The following is a 17747-nucleotide window of genomic DNA, read 5'->3' on the forward strand; positions in this document are numbered from 1 at the left end:
AGCTTTGTGTTCTGCTCCAATGGCACTAAAATAGGCTTACAGCCTGTCTCATACCATACTTGGACAACATGTCCAAGCCATACTACCTCTGCAACAATAGCAAAATGCCATGAGGTGATCTCACCACCTCTATGCCCAAGAAATACCGCAACTTACCCAAATTCTTCATCTCAAACTTCTACTTCAAAAGCATCCTGACATCATGTATGTCTGCATCACTATCACCAATGATAATCAAGTCATCCACATAGATGACTAATAGCATGATCCCTCTATCTGTCTTTTTCACATATAGTAAAAAATCTACATTGGATATCTAAAATCCAATGGTAACAAGCCATACAAGGCTTTGCGTAACTTGCACACAAAATCTGGATGTGCATCACTCTCATAACCTGGTGGTTGCATCACTCTCATAACCTGGTGGTTGCATCATGTACACTTCTTCTTGCAAATCACCATGCAAGAAAGCATTCTTTGTAAAGACCAACCCTTTGCTAGCAACAATGATAGCTCTCACGGTTGCCATTCTTGCAATCGGGTTGAATGTCTCCTCATAGTCTATGCCATAGGTCTGCGTATAGCCCTTGGCCAACCAATCTTGCCTTGTATGTGCTCACTGAACTATCAACATTGTGTTTGACTTTATATACCCACATACATCCAATTGCGTTGTTTTCCTTAGGCAATGGCACTAACTCCCATGTTGCATTTGCATCATCCAAAATGCAGCCATCTCCTCATCCATGGCATCTTCCCATTTCTTATTTCCAATTGCCTACTCAAAGTAAGTGGGTTCAACCTCTTGTATTTCTTTTACCATTTAAGCATAATGATGGGCTGCATATCCATCATATCTCAACCTGTCAATAGGGTATCTAACCCTCGTAGACCTGTGTACACCTGGATCACTGCCACCCGGTGTCCTCAAAAAATAGCCCTGGTTCTCCTTACACCAGGAGTAACCACCACAGACAAAATGCCAAGCTCCTCATTAAGGCTGTGCTCAGAGCCACTAGAATCACCATCCACATATGAGTGACTTGCTGACAGATCAGGCATAAAAGGTTGATCTACCTTTTCCTTCCCTTTCCATGATACATGTTGTGTACCTGCATCATTCCTCAACATGCCTAACCATGGACTAACATTGGATCCACTGCTCGAGGACTCCCCAAGTCCACTCAGCACCTATGATTGCTGCTCTACATGTGGTGCAACATCAACACTTCTTACATCTACATCTTTGTTAAAATTATAACAATGTGATGAGCTATGGTGGATCAAATGCTAGAATCAACATCAACAAAGAGATTAGATGATAATTAACACGTGAGTGAGTAATTAACTGATAGCTTAATATAGGCATGGATAATCAAAAACCAGCAAATTCTCATTAGGCCAATGCCTCAATTTATAGGGTTTACATCATCCAAGCATCTAATCCCACTGATTTCTCCTTGATCCACTCCACCTCTTTTGCTTGATTCTCTCCACCTCTCCCAGAATATCTCCACACCTCCTAAATATCCTCATGCTACCCTTTATTCTCTCCCATTAGATTCTTCTCACCTTTTCACAGGTTCTCTCACATTTACAGATTCTCTTTTATAGCCTCTTGCCAAGGGCTTATTCTCGCACACACCATATTCACTTGTATATTTCAACACCTCCCCTCAAGTGAATACTCTTAGCACACCTGGACCCTATACCAAGTTTCCCTCTTACTTGATAGTCCGCAACCAGTGCCTACTAGCACACCTCCCCTCAAGTGAACAATCCTAGCACACCTAGACCCTATACCAAGTTTCCCTCTTACTTGATAGTCCGCGACCATTACCTCAAGTCCCTAAACTCATAGTCCTTGACACACTCTCTCTCTCTCTCTCTATGTGTCCAAGGCTACTATAAGTGCCCGTGACCTTGACTAAAGTGCTCACACATACATCTACCACATGGCCTACATCATCAGTGGCTCAGAGGTGGTTTTACTCTATTGGGGTAGGTTACATTGGGTTGTGGGGTTTCTCTCTCTCTCTCTCTCTCTCTCTCTCTCTCTCTCTGAGATTTTCACATGGCTCCTCACTATTGTCTCTTGTCGTGGTAGCTCACACCTTCTCTTGTCTCTTCAGTCTTCTTGTCGTGGTAGCTTCTCTTCACGCGTCCATGTCTTCCTCTTCTCTCAGTCTTCTTGTTGTGGCAGCTTCTCTTCTTGTGTCCATGTCTTCCTTCAATGCTTCCTCTAGCTCTTCTTCTTGGTGTGGATCCTCCTCTTGGAAAGAGATGTTCTTCTCCTTTCATGGTTGGGGCCATGAGCTTGTCCGTCAGTTCTTGCTCCATGTGAGCAACATGTTTAAATGTTTTGTTGACAGTTCTTTTGGGCTTTTTGATGTTTATCTTGTGTCATTATGCAATGCAAACCCAAATCTATGTGGGAGGTCTTACCTCGCCTTATTCTGGACAAGGGCAGTGTCTGATCCCATTTTTATACTGATGTAATGTGCCCAATACATAATGCATATAGCATTCATTCTTATGCACATTCCCAAATGCAACTCTGGCTGTGAATAATCTTGAATTTGAGTGTGATTTGCAGGTATTAACCAAGGGTTAAATGCAAAATGATGATGATTACCATAAATTTATCAGCATAATTTTACCAGAAATTACATTAAATCAAGGGTAACCAATTTGTATGGAATGGTTGAAGTATCAAACCATCTCCGAATTGTAATCTAAAGTTATAGGGATCTGTATCAAATACCTAATGGTTAATTTGAACCCTCAATTGCACCAAAATATAGTGATTAGCATTGATTAATCATCATTGATTAGCAAATTAATCCTCTGTTTTGTGTGCAAAAAATAGAGTATGCGAGGAGCCCAGATATGAGGCCTTAGAGTTCAAATGAGGTCAAATTCTTTCAAGGCCATCAATAGCAATTATTCTAGTAGAGGATTAAGCCAAGAAACACAAGATTTGACCAAACATTGAATGCTTAATCTCTGTTTTACCAAAGTCACCTGTGCAGATTTGATGAAGAGCTTGGATCTCACTGTAGACTTGATCAAATCAAATTCTGACTTCACCAGCTTGTAGAGCATGCTTGAAAACCCTTGGGGCTAAGAGAAATTATACCCATTGCAACTGGAGAAGAAAAGATCTCATTTTTCCTCACAAAAAACGGTGCCTACAAATCAGTGAAAATCAGGAGCTCTGGTAGGCGGTTTGCTGTGCTGACTTGATGGGCTGGAGCACAACTGTTGGGCTAGAAGCATTTCCCCTAATGTTTCTCCTCGAGGGAGATCAAGCCCCTCCTTGGTTGGGGGTACAAAGGTTAGTTGAAAAAGAGGTGAAAATATTAATTTTCTGCTAATCCTAATCAGCCAAATGATTAGCAAGATAATGGGCTCACAAATTGATGGATTCTAGGCTAGGCTCTGATACCATGTTAAAATTACAGCAATGTGATGAGCTATGGTGGATCAAATGCTAGAATCAACATCATTAATAAAGAGATTAGATAATAATTAATACATAATTAGTGAGTAATTAACTGATAGCTTAATGTAGGCATGGATAATCAAAAACCAGCAAATTCTCATTAGGCCAATGCCTCAATTTATAGGTTTACATCCAAGCATCTAATCCCACTGATTTCTCCTTGATTCACTCCACCTCTTTTGCTTGATTCTCTCCACCTCTCCCAAAATATCTCCACACCTCCTAAATCTCCTCATGCTACCCTTTATTCTCTCCCATTAGATTCTTCTCACCTTTTCACAGGTTCACTCACATTTACAGATTCTCTTTTATAGCCTTTTGCCAAGGGCTTGTTCCTGGACACACCCTATTCACTTGTATATTTCAACAATCTTCAGTTTTCTTCACTACTGGTGCATACCAGCTACTCATCTCATCGAAGACAATATCTCTGCTTACTCGCATCTTACGAGTGGTAGGGTTACATCTATAACCTTTTTGCTCTATAGAGGCCTCTCTCTTCTGAGTTGGTTTTTGATTTCTAGACAGTGTTACATTTCCAATTCAAGGGAATTCAGCTCACTAATTATGTCCAATTCAAGGGAATTCAGCTCACTGATTATGTCCATTTAAAATTTTGTGCTTTTCTCTAACTTTTCCTTGTATTCTTTTTCCTGTGCTTTTGCTTTGTCTCTCACTTCATAGGCTTCCCTTAGAATTTTAGCATATTTCTGGATGGGTGTGGCATCCTGTAGTTCTTGTTGCAATTCCTTATTTCTATTTGCCAATTTCTTAGCCTCCTTCTCCCAGTGAGTTGCTTTCCAAGCTATGGCCTTCAGGGATTGCACCAAGCTCTACTCCACACCTTCTATTTATCTCTCTTTCCAAAAGTGCTAGGCTTGGGGGATCCTTAGCTTGCAAGTTGTTGCTTTTGCTCTACTTTTGATGTTGTTGTTGTTGTTGTTGATGTTGTTGTTGCTGTTGTTGTTGTTGTGGCTATTGTTATTGCCCCTTGTCTACATCATCATCTTCATCTAGGTCATGAATGACCTCTTGAGTTTTACAAGCCATTTGATTTTGTATTTCAATCAATGCTTCCAAGGCTTGGTCCCATACCTTGCTGAGTCTGGCCTTTGGTGTTTTTATAATTGTTGTCTTGGCATCGAGCGAAAGGCACAATATCTCTTCTTCCTCCTGGTTCTTCAAGGCTTGGACCTCTGTCTCGGCAATGTTGTAGTGCTCTCTAGCACTTCTTCTTTCAATCCTTGGATGGTGTCACCCTAGACCTTGGCTAGCTTCTGGGCTTTTGCTAATTTCGCCTCTAATTTCGCCTTGAGTTTCTCCACGTGATCCTGGAGCATATTTTTCTCGTTTGGTGAGGGTTTTGATCTTCCCTTCACTCAGCTCTTTTTGTTGGACCAAGGCCTTCTCCACCATGGCAATTTGTTCTGCATCTCCACATTATGATGAGCCATGATTTGTGTTTTGTTCTCCAAATCCTTAGCTTTGTTTGTAGCTTTTGTGAGCAGCTCGTGTTGTTTATGATTCAAGGCACACATCTGGTGAATAGTATTACGAGCCTTTGATTCATATTCCTCGCTGCACTGATGGCCCGAGACAAAAATGTTCTAGCCCTTTGTTCATGCTTAGTTTCTGCTGAGTGGGGAGTTGCACCTCCAGCTCTCCGAGTAAATTTGGGCTGTGGCTCAAACCTTCTTGCATTTGTTGTGCTTGGGTTGCCACCCAAGGCCGAAGCTCTAGTGGTACAAAAAGTTATGTCTGTGCAGACATCTTTCCCTTCTGTGCTTCCTCTTCTCTCTTTTTCAGTTGTTCTCCTTCTCTTTTCTTTCTCTCTTCCTCCTCTTTTCTTCTCTTATCCTCTTCCTCCTTTTTCCTTTTCTCCTCTTCTAGCTTCCTCTTCTTTTCTACTTTTGCAATAGCTTCTTACTTCTGTCTCTCCTTTAGTTGCCTTTTCCTTTCTTCCTCCGCTTTCTATTTCTTTCGGGTTTTGCAATAGGTCTTCATCAACTCTGTGCTTTCTCTTTTTTCTAGCCTTCTAGGCTATTTTCTGCCATTCTTCTTAATCATCCACATCATCTTTGAATGAATTGAAAGTCATTTTGGTGGTCTTCAAGGATTCTCCAGCTTTGTGGTGTGATCCTCCCACATTGAATTCTCTAGACCTAAGATCCACGGACCTGGAAGCTTGTGTGATTGCCCTAAGTGTGCATGCATCACTGTCACCTTTTTTACTTTGGCCCATGTGGCTACTCGTTTTGCCAAATTTTCCTTATAGATGGCAACCCAATTTATCCTCTCTCCTTCTTTTGCTGCTCTGAGCAGCTTATAGTTTTTGTTCGACATGTCCTCTGGGTTCCCCATGAACATCACATTTTATAAGAAAAAGAAGAATAGGTCTCTCTGGGTCTCATCTACCACATCCTTTACCTAGTGCATTTTTCCCGTCTCCAGGATCTCTTCCTCCACCTTGGGCTTCATGTTAGTGTCTAGCGCGTCATCCATTGGCATCCCTAGTGCGTGATGTACTACAAGCTCTGATATTTTTATGGGCTCCTTCCCCTCCATGTGCATAGTATTTGTCTCTAGAAACTAATTAATTAGCTTGCCCCCATCCTTGCGGTTTTGCAGGTCCTCCCATTAGCGATTCAATAGCTTTTCAAAGCCGCACTTCCTGGCCCACTCCTGGTGTTCCTTCTTTCTCATGTCAGGGACCATCATTAGCATATAGAGGCTTTTCTCTGGCCTTTTGTCTGGCTTTAGAGTCTTGCTAATTTTTGGCATGGCTCTGTCTTTTGAGGGAGTGCTGTGAATTGGTGAGAAAGATGTGAGCAAGAAAGCAGGTGGAGAATGTGCATGTTTTGGCACTTGTGCTCTTTTTTGCGATGCTTTTTTCTCTTTCTTTCCTTTCTTGGGGTGTTGTCATTTTTGGCTTCTTGCTTTTCGATATGACTTGACCCTTGACTCATATCGTTCTCACCGTTTTGGCTTAAAGGCATTAAACTTTGATCACCGCCTCCTCGCTCGCCTTACCGTTGCATGTGGAGTTTAATGATATTGAGACAGTTGTTCTCCATGCAGTCACTTGCCGATATCGTGGTACATTGCTGATGTGGGAATGCACTTGGTTGTTTGCTTCTTTGCTGACTTGTTTGGTTGCAAAATTGTGATCTTTTGCAGACTGGCCAACCTTGTGGACTCCCTTCTCATGGCTTTGTTGCTTTTTGGGTTTTTCACGTCAATTTTTTCTAGTGAGATCATGCCACAACAGATGCTCCAGACCGCAGTTCCTTGTCCTCCGCTTGTTCTTCTTCTAGTGTGACTACCACACCTGTTGGCCCATGTACTTTCTCATCCTGAAGCCATTCACTATTTTGGGAAAAGGTATGCCATCCAAGGTTTCTAATGTAAAGGCATTTTGACTGACTGAGTTTTTCACTATGAATGGCTCTAATTATCTGAATTTTTTGGGGTGCGAGCCCAACTTGCAGTTGTAGACCTACACTAGGTCCCCTTGCTTGAAAATTTTGTGCTTGAGATGCTTGTCAATCCAGGCTTTCCTTCTTTGTTGCACTATCCTAGCCTGTAGTGTGACCTATGTTATCTTTCTTCCTCTACGGCTGGGAGCTCATGTATTCTATGCTCCTGGGATTCCTCCATTGGTAGCTTTTCTTGGATGGCCACTCTCAGACTGGGCACCACAAATTCCATGGGCATTACTGCCTCCTCCAACCCGTAAACTAGTTTCAATGGCTTTGCCCCATTGAGACTTTGTAAGATGTGTGGAATGCCCATAGGGCAGCATCTATCTTTTGGTCCCAATCAGTTTTGTTGGCTTTTATGATCTTCTTTAAAATCTTGGTTAGAAGCTTGTTGGTAGATTCCGCCTGGCCATTACATTGTGGGTAATAGGTTGAGGACTTCTTGTGATTGATGAGGTACTTTTCCATTAACCCTTTCATTACTTTGTTCATGAAATGTGTGCCCTGGTCTCAATATGAAAAGCTTCTAAGCCGCCTCAAATGATAGATGTGCTTTGCCTTATCTCTAGATACACTGAAATCATCCACAAAGGCTTTCATGAAGTCTGTCAGGTAATCATAGAAAATCTCTTGCACATTCTTTGGAAAGTCTCTCTAGTGCATTCTTCAAGCAGAACATCATGAAAGTCACTATATTTTCTCCCTGTCTTCTGGTGCCATTTTTACCTAGTTATATTCACTGAATTCATCCATAAATACGTACATGTCTTGCCCTACCACATCATCTAGCAAGGAGTTCATGAAAAACGGAAGTGGAAAGGGATCCAAGGTAGTTGCGGCATTCAGCTTGCGGTAGTCCACACAGATTTTGATCTTCATGTTCTTTTTGGGAACTACCACAATTGGGGATATCCAAGAAGCTTTCTCTACTGGTATAATGAAACCCACTGTCAACAATCTGTCAATTTCTTCTTTGATTTATTTGGCATAGCTAGGGTTCATTCTGTACCTCTGCTGCTTGACTAGTATGGTTCCTTCTCTCAAATTGATGTTGTACTAGAAGAATTTAGGGTCAATGCCCTCCCCATGTCCTCATACAACCAAGCAAAGACATCCTAGTATTCCTTAAATCAGGACACCAACTCTTGATTGAATTCTTCTTCCAGTTCCAGACTAATCTTCACTAGATTTTCTTCTTTTTCATTTCCCAGGTTCACCTCTTGTAGTCTATTTGGGCTTACTTTTGCAGCATTTCCCTTCTGGTTCTCTTTTTTCTTCTGAACCCAATCATGGATTTCTTGCATTTCCTCCTCTTGCTCTAGATTTTGGGACCCAATCATGGATTTCTTGCATTTCCTCCTCTTGCTCTAGATTTCGGGACCCAATCATGGATTTCTTGCATTTCCTCCTCTTGCTCTAGATTCCGGGCCCATTCAACCTCTTTTGAGGCTTTCTCTTGCATGGTTTTGCTCAGCTTTACTCTCCTTGAGCCCTCTGGTTTAGCGGGATTTGATTCTTTATTCTTCATTTCTTTGGCTACTTCTTCGGCTTGTCCATCTTTTGTTTCCGCATAGTTCCCCATCACTTCATCTACATGTAACATGTACAAGGGCACCAATTCGGGATGTTTGCGGAGTATTCTGTCTTCTTCATCATCATCAAAGCCTTTTGACGTATTGAATGTTTCCACGTGAACTGGCCTTTGTGCAAGTTTTATTGATTCCCTTATGTTGGAAGAAACAACATGGACTTTCCACTTCCTCTTTCTAATGGAGATTCTGTTTCTTCCCTAGTCGTGCTTTACTTTTCCATGTCTCAACCCCAGGGTCTTCCTAAAAACACAGGTGGTAAGACCCGTGTGATTTTTAGTGGTTATTATGACCACTAGGTTGACCTTGAAGTCTACTTGTTTGATTTTCATTTGGACATTTTTGACAATTCCCTTGGGAACCACCATTCTATTATCTACCATTCTTATGTTGAATGGAATGGGTTCCCATTTGAGACCCAATCCTACGGTAATTTCCTTTGTAATGACATTTACTCCGGATTCACCGTCCAACACTACATCATTGATGAGCACATTGTTGAGTTGAATTGTGACTTTGGCCACTTCATCATCTCTGGAAACTGTATTTCTTGATCATGCTTTTTCTTCATGGTACATTCCACCTTGGTGTGCCCAGGTTGTTGGCATTAGTATCATGTGAAAGCAAGTAGATCCACCGGCATGTCCTTGGCTTCTTTTTTCAGAGTGCTCCCATATCTTCCCGTTCCTGAGGGACTTCTTTCCACTCCTTCCATGTTGCTCACCATGGGAGCTCTATTTTTCATGTTGTACCTGCAGTCCATGTACTATGATTGCACATGTTACAAATGGTACACATTGGTGACACTATGCATTCCTCCTTGAGAGGTGACCTTCATGTTTGCATCGAGAGAAGAACACATTTTTTTGAAATTCTCAACTCTTGGTCTGAAGTGTCCTATGAGGTGTCACTTGAATCCTCCTCCTAAGTTGTGACACTCTTCCTAGGCTTCCTCTTTTGTCTTCTTTGGCTTCTTTTTTCTACCATTTTGGCTAGCTTGACCAATTCCTCAAAACCTCTAGTTTTGGCCTGCTTTGTGTTGACCGACTAACATGGATGTCTCGCTTAAGCCCTTGGACAAACCAATCTAGAACTATTTGCATTGAGGGTCGGGTTTGTTCCACCACACTCTACCTTAAACTTAGTAGTTTTATTACATAGGCTTCTACATCCATGTCTTCTTGTCGAAGTTCTCTCATTTGATCACTCACAGAGTTAAGTTGCTGACTTTATTTTGTGGAATCTCCCCAAAAAAGTAGTCATCATGAACTCTTCATAAATCTGTAAATGGTTATCTTGGTATCTTGATACCCACTCCGTGGCTCTATCTTCTTTGAAGGTGTTCATGAAGGCATCTCCATGGTTTTCACTTAGCTTTGGCTCTTCCACATCCTGAGGTTTGGTCACTTTCTAGTATTGCTCAAACATTCTTACATGTAAATCTGCATCTTCCCCTTTCTTGCTTGAGAATACCATGAATTTTTTTGGCTAATGATGCCATGGCTCCCTGAACCTTTTTCGGGGTTTTGTTGTGGTGGTTGTTCTTCTAGATTTTGTTACTTCACCCTTCTTGGGCTTTCTGGGCCTGAACTGTGCACAGCTTCTAGCTCTTGGCACTCCTTTTCTTGGTCTAGATTATTTTTGACTCTTGACACTCCCTCTTGCTCGTGTGGTGTTGTAGAAGTTTTCGCACTATCTTCTTGGTTGGAACACTGCGAGAGCCACTCCCAATTGCGAGCTTCCTAGAGGGTTTCTTTTGGAAGGAATTACTTTTCTCTATTCTTAGGTTCACCATCATGTAAAAGGCATGCTTGAATCCATTTTTCTTGGTTGAATTGGGTGGTGAAAGGTTCTCTGCACACTGGCTTTCCCATAAATTTTCCTCCATGTTATGGCTTCCCATGGACTTGTTTTGGGGATTAATTTCTAGCCAAATTAGTTTGTGCAGAACTAAAACTTTCTTTTTCCAGGATTTCCTCAGCTTGAAGGTACATAATGCTGCTCAATGGAGATTTTTTCCACTTTTCCACGATTTTCCCAAAGGAAAGATTCATGCCCTAGTTATGGTGGAGGTTTCCTTCAGTGGGGAATTACAGTTGTTGTTCCCCAATAGGATCACCAGGTGTTTCTCGTTGATTTCCCTCTTAGCAGAATGGCAAGAAAACAATTTGTGGTGCTAGACTAGTCAAGCAATGCTGTGGGAGACATGTAGCCACTTGCCAGAGCTTCTCAATTCGAACACCAACACTAGAGTGGACATGGGGACACTCAGAACTTAACTCAGCCTTGGAACTTCTCACACTCACACTCAGATCTCACATCACTAAGCCACACTCTCACTCTCTCTAGCACATAGCATGTTTCTTAAAACAAAGACCCAATATTCCAGGTCAGCACATTGCAAAAAACACACAAAAATAAAGTGAGATACAACATTGCTCTTTGATAAATGTATTACTTCTAGAACGCGTATAATTCACTACTACAGAGCTACTCAAGACATAACTAAAAATCTCCTAAGAACTACAACCATAGCATGGTTCACATCACTGGTTGTTCACTAGGTGTGACTATCAATGGCATGCATTCCTACAACCTTTATCTCTCTCTCTCTCTCTCTCTCTCTCTCTCTCTCTCTCTCTCTCTCTCTCTCTCTCTCTCTCTCTCTCTCTTGCTCACCTTGCACCATCCTTTTTAAGCTCGAGCTTCTTGATCTTGGCAATGGCTACCTTGATGGTTACAACCCACCGCCATCTTCACGTGAAATACCGAGATGGTGCCCATGACATGGAAGGTGGTCAGACCATGTGCTCTTCTGCCACTTAGCTGTTGGGCGTTGCCACTGAGCTATTAGGCTTAGGAGGGACCAAAGTGTGGTATTGCCACATCTCTACATGTGAACTACTCTTGCATCTTCTCCATTTACCCTCCATATACAAGGAGAAAAAAAGCACGACAATCTCCTTGATCGTAGCGTAATAGTATCAGTCTTAGAATATCCATTTACACAGTGCATAGACCGTGAACCTTTTACTATCATACAATTCCAATACGGATTCTATTAATATCACCTTCCTTTACTTCCCAAAAACTCTGCTTATTTTCCTTCTTTGCTTATCATAAACTGTTTTGGCTCCATTACTAAGGTGGACCCTCAAGAAATCCACAACTTCAGTTGCACATGTAAGGATGACACTATCTATCTTTAATTTCTCATGTGTTAGAGCTCTTTTGACAAATGTCCCAACACCATCATGCTCCCCCTTTCCATGGCCTGAAAAAAAGAAATTCCATGTCATTTCCAAACGTGAGTTACTCGTATCTAGCAACAAAGTAGAAAGGTAGCTTTGCTTAAACGTGAAGCTGCTCCATCATCAGTCCACACCCAGTGCTGCTGATTGAATGCAAGCTCTTGATCTTTTAGCCATTTAACATGTAATAGGAAATAATGTTGCACAACTAAGGTATCATGCACCTTATCATCTAAAATGAAGAAATGCATGGTCTTAAAGGTAGCTTTGCTTAAACGCGAAGCTGCTCCATCAGACCACACCCAATGCTGCTTGAATGCAAGCTCTTCATCTTTTAGCCATTCAACATGTAATAGGAAATAATGTTGCACAACTAAGGTATCATGCACCTTATCATCTAAAATGAAGAAATGCATGGTCTTAAAGGTAGCTTTGCTTAAACGCGAAGCTGCTCCATCAGACCACACCCAATGCTACTTGAATGCAAGCTCTTCATCTTTTAGCCATTCAACATGTAATAGGAAATAATGTTGCACAACTAAGGTATCATGCACCTTATCATCTAAAATGAAGAAATGCATGGTCTTCTTGATCTCACCTGAAGCAATGTGAAAATATGTAATCATGAACAAAATGGTTACTTGACTTGTGAACCAATGCTCTGACTGAACATTTTGTTCTTTGACGGAGTAGTTCTCCACAAATTCTACTACAAAGACCACAACATCGTTAGGAAACTGTGATACACATTCCTTGAATTGATGGGCTTTCCTCCACCTGTATATAAAGTTATGCATAATAATGAATTTTTATAGTTGGTCTTTAAATAACTGTAGATTATCTCTAGGAAATATTTTTTTGTGAACTATATCTCTATGTTTTTTCTTCTTCCCCTCCTCATCTTGTCCCATTTCTTTACAAATTCTAGAAATTCAGGTACACACCCTCTCTAGGACATAGGCCCAATTGTATCACACCACATATATCACATGTTTCCATTACACATTTGTATGCATGAAAGGCAGACCCATTAGGCACGGGACAAAATATAGTCTCCCAAAGAGATGTAACACTCGTATATGTATTGCATGAGGTGGAAAAACCAGAAGCGGCTCTCTCTATTGTAAGACATATCGAGAAAGTATATCCACATGATGCCCCATGGATTCCAAACTGGTGATGGTGTATTTGATTGACTACATCCTTTAAAAAAATCATTTGTACATGTGCAATATAAAAACAGGTGCAGCAATGTTTCAATTTTCGAACAAAAAAACATTTTAACCTTTCAAAACAGCACTGTGAAATCTTCAATCTTGGATATGTTGCCTTGAATCTTAGAAAAAGTTCAACTTGTAAAATATGACTTGAAGCCCTTAAAAAAGCATAAAATGAATAGAAAGTAGCATCTTCAACACAACTCAAGTTAAAAACACAAATAGAAACATGCATGTACTAACTACTTCTCACTGGATGCCAATAGGCAGTTTGCTCACCTAAGTCTCATCAAGAAGATGAATTGGATGCTTCACATATGCAGATCTAGCAAATCTTTTGTGACAAACATCTTTCTTGCTGGAGAGACCCTTGTCTCACTTGACAAAAAAGAAAATACAAGGTCCTTGACCTCTTGAGTGATATGGGTGTTGCGTCCATGTTTTTGTCGATAAAGGCATTAATCCATCTTCATCAATTAATAACCAAGATTTTTCTAAATATAAATTTCCCTTATGGACCCCTAAAACCTTTGCAGCTTGTGAAAGACTCATGTCATATGCTTCACTACCTTCACCATTCACCGCCATCATGAGGGCTGATTTCTTCATGAAAAGCTCAACTGATGACCTTGGCACCTTCACTCGGTTCAAGGTGTTGTGAACATAATTACTTAGAATTGTAGCTTCAATTTTTGAAACTTTATCCTGCATACTTGCAAAGCAAGGTTGACGAAGAAATTGCTAGAAAATCTCCTTTTGAATATTTGAGTCCATTCCCATAGTCTCTTGATCAAAGCATTGCACCATAGCTCGGCATATCTTACGTTTTCTTTGCTCATCTACCACATAATTGTCTTGTGTCACCATATTGTTAAATCTTTCTCATTTCTTTCATTTGCGTTCTGCCTAATATGCTCTCAAAGTATTCATTTTAGATGTAGAAGCCTCATGGTTACATTCTTTTGTAAGTTCTTGAGAAATACCCCTATTTGTAGTAGTTGCACAGGTCGTATCTTCATGCAGTTATTGTGATGGAGATGTCTCCATTTCTTGCCAATACATAACCATTTTAAAAAGAGTTAATATTTCCTCTAAGAATCCACCACAACTCCCTAGTAATTATGTAATTAAAATCTAGATACCTTTGGGAAGTCATATATGTAGCTACATAGTTTGTATCCATGAGCAACACTCAACAAGAGAGGCTTATAGAGAAGACCTTCACAAAAGCGCTTACTTGCGTATATAAAGAGGCATACACAAGTGCATATCTGAGAAAAGTGAATCCTAAATGCACAAAGAGAGGGAGAAAGGGGGGATTGGGAGGGCAGGAGGAAGTAGTTGGATGCCGGGTGGGAGGTCATTAACACGTTTGTCAGTTGTTGGCAATAAAATGCTAATAATATACTTAAAATTTAAATTTCCTTTTTAATTGTATTGGTAGTCACTTTTAAGCACCAAAAAAGCAACGTCCTTGACACTACTTTCAAGGCCACTTATACGTGCATTCACCCTTGTAACCTAATTGACTACTTTCAGGGCCACTTATACGTGCATTTACCCTTGTAACCTAATTGAACTTGAGTCAAGCTTGATTCGTTCAATTAGCTCATCATTATGTTTGTAATTAGGCTTCATCCTCCATAGGATTAGATTAAGTTAATTAGTGAGATTAGGGTTAGCTCCCATAGCCATTGATTAGAGTTCCATAAATTTCATCACACAGCTCCTCAATCAGAGATGTGTAGCTTCCGGAGCTACCCAAGGGGTGTCGTACCTAAACATGAAGAAGAATAGATGATGATGCTCTTACGCGTTCGTGTACCGCTTCCCTTTTCTTTGTAGCTTCCTTTGCTTGCTGCTCGGTTCCTTAGCTTGAACCAGGCTGCTCTAATACCATGAAAAAATTAGGGAAGGAGAGAGAGCTTAAGCTCTTGCAAGCACACACACGCACACAACAATTGATAACGCACACACAAAAATGGAAGGCTAAAATCTTCGTCTTCCTCCTCCTCTTACTCTCAAAAGAAGGCATACATAAGATAAGTGTAAAACCCAACACAAGTACTAGAGTGCTATATGTATAAGCTGTCCCATAATGTGAATACGCTAAATACATAAGTTAGTAAGATAAGTATGCCATAACTTGGTGGGTGGACTATGCAGGTTTAGTCTGATCGTAGAATCACTAGCAAAGATCCATCGTGTCGACTACCAACCACACGAGTGATGTAAATGTGGAATGGTCATCACCTAGGCACGTTGTGAGTGTCATCTCTAGTTGAGTTTGACATCTCAATAAAAAGAGCTCTACAAACAGGGAGTGGGCTCAAGATTCTTTTATGCATGTGTCTCGAGAAGTGTTGGTTCTCGTTGAGAATAGTGAGTGCATGTAGCTAGATAGTGAGTGCATGTAGCTAGATAAGGGTTAGAAAAAAATACATGCAATATAAATGGAAACAAGTAGAAGGACGAGTGCAGGTTCAAGCACACATAATATAAGGAATAAATGGTTTTAATATTTGAAGTGGTTTCAAGGGAAGTAGTGGTGTAATGAGAGGAGATTCAATATTGGGAAAAAAATCTTTATAGCTATTACTTAATTTACAACAATAGAACTTTAAATGAATGCCTTTTTCTCCTAGAAACAAAAACTTATACTTTCTTTACCACTTGCAATTTCCACTTGTAAGACACTTGTGGAAGACCACTTAATAACAGTAAAAGTGTATCACCCTTTTATGCATATATATATATATATATATATATATATATATATATATATTCATATTCATAGATCCAAGGTTTTAGAGCGTCTTTCCCTCCTCTAGTATTTTTGAACAAAAAGACAAAGAAATATTAGGACTCAAGTCCCACTCTAACAATTGTAAGAGAGGCCTATAAGGAGAATATTGAGGGGCTCATTGCTATTGAAAAACCCTATATATCATATATGCATTTTAAGGATTTTTATAAAATCCCTTACTTGTGAACCTTGGCCACAAAAACTAGGTTCTTTTTTAGTGAACTCATAACCTTTTTTATAAAATCTTATAACAAATCCTCCATGTAGATATTTTTCTTTGAATTTTCACCCAAAAAATAGCACATTCTATGTTAAGCCCAAAATAAGTAAACCTTGCCTCTTGAAAACACATATCTTGCTTTTGAAGATTCTAGTAGCACCTGTAGAAAAATGGAAAACCATGCTATTTTCATGATGCTCCATCAAGAAACTAATAAATGTTCATTGGTCATAAGTTTGTCCAACACTTTATACAAAGTTCAAGAAAAATTAGGTATGCTTTAACCTTGAGCCGATTTAAAATTTGAAATGTCCTTCTCAAAATGGTAGGATATGAAATCTCAAATATCTAAAGTTTAAGTAATATCCTTTTTGAAATGGTGGGAGAAGAAATCTCAAAATTCTAAAGTTTTAAGTTATATTCTAATGGGCATACTAAAAATGATTGCTTATAATTATTAATTCCTCTTAAACCTATGTTGAAAAGGATTCATGTAATTTAATTTAGGGAAAATAGTTCCCTGAACACTAGCTTTATATCAAAAGACGAGTGACGAATTTGTATCTTTATCTTTACCGCTACTTTGAGGGTGGAGAAGATAGGCAATGACCTTGGTGGTCCTTACAAATTTCAATGTTGCATATTGAAGGAAGTTAATTCATGATCGCTTTGAACCATAAAGAAGAGAAGGTCACTTGAAAAATTGGGTTTCAAAAGAAGGCCACCTCAAGTCAAGGTTCTTTGTAGACCTTGGAGCTTGAATTCTGAAAAGACGTCTTGAAATGAGATGAAGAGAAGGTCACTTGAAAATTTGGGTTTCAAAAGAAAGCCACCTCAAGTCAAGGTTCTTTGTAGACCTTGAGCTTGAATTCTGAAAAGCAATATTGAAATCTAGAAATGAGATTCGAGACTGCTTCAAAATTCAACTTCAAGGTCCACAGATTTGACTATAGTAGTGTGAGTGGAAAAACGGTCCTTTAGCAATGCTCAAAAAAACTAGTTTCTCAAAAATTAGAAAACCTTCATATATAAAATTAAGAAATTATCAATGAAAATTTTTTTTAAAAAGGTATTTGTACTATATTCCCTCAAATTTTCCAAGTATTGGCACCTTCAAGCTATAAATTTACGGAAAATTTGAAGGCTAAACCTTGGTTTGTTTCGAGCACTTTTTTAAAGGGGAAAAGGTTCAGGACCGTGTATTAGCTTAAAAATTAATGGCTACGGGCTATATGTATTGGAAGGTGACATCAATGTGGGGAGTGGGCCTAGCACGGAGCGCGGTCAAAGTGGGTGCGGACCAACGAGCAACTGAGAAGGTGCTCAGCGCCAAGAAAGCAGCACATGAAGTGAAAAAAAGCAAGGGGGACTGCACTGCACATTCCACATGAGTCGTAGTTTTAAACAGCGCGGCGTCCAGATCCAAAGACCTCTGGATTCTCTCTCTCTCTCCTCACGAATCACACACAATATGCGCATGGCTGCTGTAGCTGGATGTTGAGCTTCAGTAGTAGTGTCAGAAATACTCGCCCCTTCTTTCTTCCCACCCAAAGAATCAGCCGTTTTTTTTGCTTTAAAAATGCCTCCGTCGGTTTTATTTCAACATCTTGAATCTTCGAATTCAAGACTAGACAAAATTGCAACCGACCTTATCGCCTTGAAATTCCACTAATTTGAGCC

This window comes from Cibotium barometz, chromosome 3 (genome assembly GCF_041138505.1).
Source record: "Cibotium barometz isolate CiBa-2024 chromosome 3, ASM4113850v1, whole genome shotgun sequence".
NCBI classification, from domain to species: domain Eukaryota; kingdom Viridiplantae; phylum Streptophyta; class Polypodiopsida; order Cyatheales; family Cibotiaceae; genus Cibotium; species Cibotium barometz.